Below are 6,979 nucleotides of genomic sequence, written 5' to 3' on the forward strand. Positions count from 1 at the left end.
GTGCCTTCTTGGGCCTCGTTTTGGTCCAGCTCAGGATCCTGCTGAGGTTTACATGGGTAATCCTGTGGGAGAAGGGGGGAATCCAGAACGCTTGCGTATTCCACCCCCTTCCCAGGATAAGCCCTCTTCTCCTGGATGCTGACCCTGAGCTGTTCCACCCACAGTGAGTCCTCTGGGAAGGACAAAGGTGAGAGAGGAAAACTCCGAGCTGGGCAAGGGCCAGTACGCTGGGCAAGCATGAGAACTGAGTCTTCTCCGTGTTTGCCCTAAGATGCTCCAGCTTTCGCTTGACGTGAAATGTTGTTTCCAGTTCTCCACGTAAAAACATAAGTTTGTTTTGAAGGTTTGGTGAGGGAAAATGAAAAACTTAGGTTTGTTACAAGCATATTCTCTTCTGTAAAGCAATCGAGGAAGAAAGGTAGAATTACAGTTTCAGCAGGAGATTGGCTCAGGGCCTCCCACAAAGTTCAGGCTCTAGAACCTAGGGAGGTCGTGGTGCCGTAGGGCATTGTAGTTAAGATATAGATGTTGATTTTATTTTTTTAATAAAGATTTTTATTTATTTATTTGCCACAGAAAGAGAAAGCACAAGCAGGGAGAGCAGCAGGCAGAGGGAGAAGCAGACTCCCCACTGAACAAGGAGCCCAATGCAGGACTCAATCTCAGGACCCTGGGATCATGACCTGAACCAAAGGCAGATGCTTAACCGACTGACCCACCCAGGTGCCCCTAGATGTTGATTTTAATTGGTGGTGGGGTTAGGAGGGAAAGTGTTGCCAAGCTAAACCTGCCCTAGCTCTCCTACCCTCCACCACACACACACACACACACACACACACACACACACACTCGGTATACTCACACGTGAATAGCCAAGGGTATCTTCAGGTGATAGTAGAGGACAACCACATCCTTGTTCTCCGAAGCTTAGCTGTCACAGCTCCACCATCTGCACGTCTCATTAATAACGCTGTCCAACAATCAGCACTTGTCTTGACCCGAAAAAGTGGTCAGCACTCTAGACCGTCGTGTTACAGGTTGGTAACCCTGGAGTGTGACCTGGGGCCATGCCTGTCTCTGACTTCTGGAATTCTGAAAGTACTTGGCTGAAGTCCAGCGGTCATGCGGATGCATCGTGCCTCCTCCCCTGCATTGTCTGGCTCTTTTTCAGAAATAAGAAAATGGTTGGAGACGATATTGAGACTTCAGTCAGAGCCAGTGTGAATCAATAAGACAGTGAGTCCTAACCACCCCACTTTGACTTACCTCAGTTCCCAGTCCTCTGGACCACTGTCAGGATTAGTCCAGAAAACTAAGCATTGCAAGACACACTTGTTCTTGTAAATGCACAGAAATTCAAGGTCAGCCCAACTGCCCAGGGGCCAGTAGCGGAATATAAAGAGGATGGTGGATACTAGCTGGAACACTGGACTGGATTAGGAGACTAAGATTCTACCTCTGACCTTTACTAGTTCTTCCTTTTTTTTTTTTTTAAAGATTTTATTTATTTATTTGAGAGAGTGAGAGAGAGCAGGAATGAGGGGAGTGGCAGAGGGAGAAGGAGAAGCAGACTGCCTGCTGAGCAGGAAGCCCAACACAGGGCTGGATCCCAGGACTCTGGGATCATGACCTAAGCCAAAGGCAGACACAACCAACTGAGCCACTCAGGCGCCCCTGACCTTTACTAGTTCTTAAGCCTTAAGCCACTCATCCTTTTGTTTTGTTTTGTTTTGACTGGTGAATTGATTTATTTTTGAAGTCACAGCAACTTTATTTCTTTCTAGAACGAGTGCAGTTTATTCTCTAAGCAACAAATCAAATAACATTAATTAACAGTGGGTGGAATGGGTTTGATGTCATGTTGGAGAAACACAAACTATCCTTTCTTTTTTTTTTTTTTTTTTTAAAGATTTTATTTATTCGACAGAGATAGAGACAGCCAGCGAGAGAGGGAACACAAGCAGGGGGAGTGGGAGAGGAAGAAGCAGGCTCATAGTGGAGGAGCCCGACGTGGGGCTCGATCCCATAACGCCGGGATCACGCCCTGAGCCGAAGGCAGACGCTTAACCGCTGTGCCACCCAGGCGCCCCCAAACTATCCTTTCTGATAGGGATGTCATATAGGCATATTAACACCTGACCCAGTGTAACCTTCCCAGGGGCACACTAGGAAGAAGACAAAATGGACACTGAGATTTGTAATAAGCCATTTCAAGAGTAGTGAGAACACAGTAGTACCAGGATGACTGCTCTAGAAGCTGCCAGAACTATAGTAGCAGGAAAACTATAAGAGATGGTATAAAATGAGCCTAGAATAGGAATTAAGGATATAGCTAAAGATTGGGGCCAGATGGCAGTGGGGAGTAAATGGCAGAGGATGATAAGGGAAATGGGAAGCTAGGATGGCGGCATTGCTAGACTTGCCTCTCGGGGGGGTGATAGGAGGGCCAACCACCCAAAAGAAGGAAGAAGAGAAGAAGGGCGCCATTCTCTCCCTCTTAGTTGGAAGATGTCTTGCAAGGGAAGAGAGGCTGCTCAAAGGGAGACTGCAGTCAAGAGCCCAGCATGAATTTAGGCCCAAAATTGCAGTCCCTCAAATCACCACATCATAGAAAGTAAGAAGTCTGATGTGAACTTCAGATCTGAAAAGAATTGGAATGATCTCAGAGAATGTATAAGAGGAAAGGACCAGGCCAATAAAAGCGCTTTGTGGTGATATGGCTGCAGATGTAGAAAGCCAGAGGGGCTGTTCCCCCTCCCTCCTGAGCAGTGAGCCCTGCATGGATGTGCTATGGTTCCACTCAGGGGAAGCTCCTGTGCTATGTTCACAGGCCCAGCAGAAACCATGACAGGGATGGAGGGCTGTGTCATCAGGTGCGAGGCTGGGCATTCGCCGGCGGAGAGTTTTCTTTAGCTCAGTTCAGTTGAGTTCAACACTCTGTGTTAGGCACTGGGACACAGAGATGAGGAAGAAGTCGCCCCTGCCTTCCACGAGATCCTAGACCAAAGGGCAATAGGCATGCCAACAAATCAACATGAAAAGAGAGTTTAGAAATGGCTTGGTGAGAATGGGGGACGTGCTGGGGAGGAGGTCATATACAGTCAAAGAAAAAAACGTATTGGCTGCGGAGATCACTAAGCCACATGCAGATCTTTAATAAACAATCTTTAGTTCAGGTTTTTATTATGGAGATCGTCAAACATATGCGAAAGTTGAGTGAATATTATACTGAACGCTGAGGCACTCATCCCAGAGCTTCAACAGTATGGCCCATCTTGTGGAATCTATTAGCATCCAGCCCCCGACTTCTCCCTCTTCCTCTCTTCTTCTGGGTTCTTTTAGAACAAATCCCAAGCATAATTTCATCTAGAAATCCTTCAGTATGTTATCTCCAATAAATAAACACTCATGTGTACACACACACTCTCTCTCTGTAAACTAAATCTAACAAATATTGTGAAGCAAAAGGGAGTAGTATATAAACAATCCGAGAATCTTTCACGATAAAAGCAATACTGGTATTGTTATGTGAGCCACGAGAGCCAGAAACGAGTATGCGTGCGTGCACACACACACACACACAGCTGAGCCCACAGAAAGGACTGCTGTGAAATTCGAGAAGGCAGTGAGGGGTGGAACTTCAGAAAGGGAGGTAGAAAATGAAGCCGGTTTTCAGGTTGAAGGAAAGAAAGAGGCAAACAAAGTTGGTGGGAGTAAACAAGAGTTACGGCAAGAAACCAGCAGGGGAAATTAGTTCTCAATGAGGAAAAGAATATAGAAAACACTTAAAAATAGCTAGTTCTGAGGTTACTCAGAGGAATAATGAGGTGATAGGCTTTCTTTAGATGGAACACGAGTCTGAGGAGGATATGACTGGCTTTGGATGTATATTATGTTTTCAAGTTAATATCTGGATGTCACTGGAGTCACCATCCCCTTCCGATAGATCAGATGAGCTTAAACCCTCATCCTACCCCTAGTGGATGTTCAAAGGGTTCAAAGGGTTCAAAGGGTTCAAAGCCCTTCCACAATGCCTGTGAATCTCCAGGGGGGTTATTATGATTTCCAATGAATTTGCTGTCCCTGAGTCCCACCATCTTGATCTCATCTTGGGACTCAGCCCTTTTCCATGATTTCCCCAAAAGCCTACTCCAGAGGGTGATTAGCTTACCAAAGATTTAGCAGAATTTATATCATAGCAGCCAGACAACCTGCAGTAGAATATTCGATATCCCAGATTTTATGTGTATGACCTTCCACTACTTTCCACTCCCTCCAACCCACAATTTTGTTCACTGCTCATTGTACCCCTGGCAGACTCCGATTCCTCCCACCATCTTGCTCATGGCTTCCCCTCTCCCATCCTCCTTTCTCACTTTCCTACTCTTCCCTTCCTCTTGAATTCTGTTCCATTCCGTATCAGCAATTAGTATTTCTCATGTTGTCTTGACTCCTGGAAAACACATCCTCTGGGAGTCACCTTACCCCCAAATAATCTCCCTGCTCCCAGCAAGTCCGACATCAGCTGTCAGGATGTCAACATTTTTATCCAAATATGAAAGAATGGATGAGTAATTGATTAATTAATTACTCAGACTAAGTGACTGACAACTTGAGCCAAGAAAAATGAGCCAAAGGAAAAAAGTGGAGAACTTCCAAAGGAAGTGTTGCAGGACTGAAAGAAAAACACATGAAATTAGGGTGATCAGAGCTTCAACTAAAAATATAGACTACACATAGATTTTTGCACCTACTCTTGCATGGAGTATTTCATGAAATCTTCACAAGAATCATTAACCCACTTTGCAGATGGCGAACAAGAGCTTCAGAGAAGTGAAGAGATTCCAAGGTTTCGTAGTTTAAGTGAGGAATTTCTCTGGGAATCGCTTAATCCCAAACTAGTGCTGTCTCTGTGGCCCCATGAGAACACAGGCTGGAGCTAAAGCTCAGAAGTCTCCAAACAGAGAGGATCTGGATGTAATTTTGACTTTAAAAATAGAGCTGCATTGGAAGAGAGAAATCTGTGTGAAAGGACTGGTTTAGGACTGATCAAATCCCTCAATAGGGGAAGAGCCATTCGAGTTCAGATTTTCAGGTTTTTGTTTAAAAGACATAATATGGAAATTTGAAAGATCATGGAAGTGAACCGGTTTGGGGGAAAATAAACAACTTATAGATATGAACCCCCCAAAGAAAAAAGAAAGCCAAAAAAAAAAATGTGCACAGGATGCCTCCCCTGTGCACAGCGAAGGCGTGAGGCTGGGGGAGCTGCCACGTGCCTCTTGGGAAAGGAGCTAGGGCAGTGGATAAGCAGAAGGTGACCTCTGTATGAAGTATTTATTATCAGCCTGCAAGACACATAACAGAGATGTGAATGTTTTCTACAAGGGCTTTCCAAATCAAGCTAAATAATTGCAAAAGGAGTGGCCTGAGCCTGAGTCCTGGCTTCTTGTCTTATTCTCTGAACAGCATGACCTTCACCACCCACTCCCCCTTCTCCTCCAACTATCGCTCCCTGGGCTCCATGCAGTCACCCAGCTGCCAGGTGTGGCTGGCCAGCGTCTATGCAGGCACCAAGGGCTCAAGCTCCCAGATCGCTCCAGATCTCGCTCCATGAGCTTCTGGGGGCCTGGCCACCGGGATAGCTGGGGTCTGGCAGGCATAGGGGGCATCCAGGGGAGGAAGAGACTGTGCAAGACCTCTCTCCAAGTAGGAGAGAGTGAGGAGCCTGGAGGCTGATAATCAGAGACAGGACATCATTTCTGGGAACACTTAGAGAAGGTCAGAGACTGGGAGCGTTACTTCAACACCATCAAGAGCTAAGGGCTCAGATCTTTGCAAATTCTGTGGACAATGCCCATCTTGCTGCTGACAACGATGACTTCAGAGTCAAGTATGAGACGGAGCTGGCCATGCACCAGTCCGTGAATGACATCCATGGACTCTGCAAGGTCACTGATGACAGCAATGCCACTCGGCTGCAGCTGGAGACAGAAACCGAGGCTCTCGAGGAGGGGCTGCTCTTCATGAAGAACCATGAGGAGGAAGTAAAGGGTCTACAAACCGAACTGCCAACCCTGGGTTGACCAAGGAGTTGGATGCCCCAAAACCTCAGGACCTCAAGATCACGGCAGACATCAGGCCCAGTGTGATGAGCTGGCTCAGAGGAGCTGAGAGGAGCTGGACAAGTACTGGTCCCAGCAGACTGAGGAGAGCACCACAGTGGTCACGTCCCAGACCGCTGAGATAGGAGCAGCTGAGATGACTCTCACGGAGCTGAGACATACAGCCCAGTTCTGGGAGATCAGCTGGACTTGTTGAGAAACCTGAAGGCCAGCTTGGAGAACAGCCTGAGGGAGGGCGAGGCCCGCTACACGATGCCGACAGAGCAGCTCCACGGGTCCTGCTGCATGTGGAGTCAGAGCTGTCCCAGACCGGGGCAGAGGCGCAGTGCCAGACGCAGGAGCACCTGGCCCTGCTGAGAATCAAGGTCAGGCTGGAAGCTGAGATTGCCGCTTACTGTTGCCTGCTGGAAAATGGGGAGCATTTCTGTGTAGGGACATTCTAGATAGCAGCAACTCCTTGCAGACCATCCAGAAGACCACCACCTGCAGGATCGAGGATGGCGACACGGTGTCTGAGACCAATGACCCCAAAGTTCTGAGGCGTTGAGGCAGTGGAAGCAGGGTACCCTTTGGGGAGCAGGAGGCCAATAAAAAGTTCAGAGGTCAACAAATCAATCAATCAATCAATAATTGCAAAAGCGTGTTTTGAACGATCAATAGACCTAGCTCATGAGCAGGCCTACCACTGGCCTCGGGCCCACGTTTGCTCCAGTAGTTTTCAACCGCCCTGGGGTCAGTCATACCACCGGTGTGATTATCAAAGACCTGTGAGAAAAGAAAAGAGGAAGATGGCACAGAAATGCTCCTCATAAACAGAAGTTTCAGGGTAGTTTGGAGAAAAAGTGCAAGAGAAT

The 6,979-nt window shown here is 47.3% G+C and overlaps 1 pseudogene; it reads left to right on the forward strand.

The window, feature by feature from the left end:
- Positions 1–4,383: 4,383 nt before the first annotated feature.
- On the forward strand, positions 4,384–6,672 carry LOC100480622 (annotated as a pseudogene).
- The last annotated feature ends 307 nt before the right edge of the window (positions 6,673–6,979 follow it).

Source organism: Ailuropoda melanoleuca, chromosome 2 (assembly GCF_002007445.2).
Source record: "Ailuropoda melanoleuca isolate Jingjing chromosome 2, ASM200744v2, whole genome shotgun sequence".
NCBI lineage: Eukaryota > Metazoa > Chordata > Mammalia > Carnivora > Ursidae > Ailuropoda > Ailuropoda melanoleuca.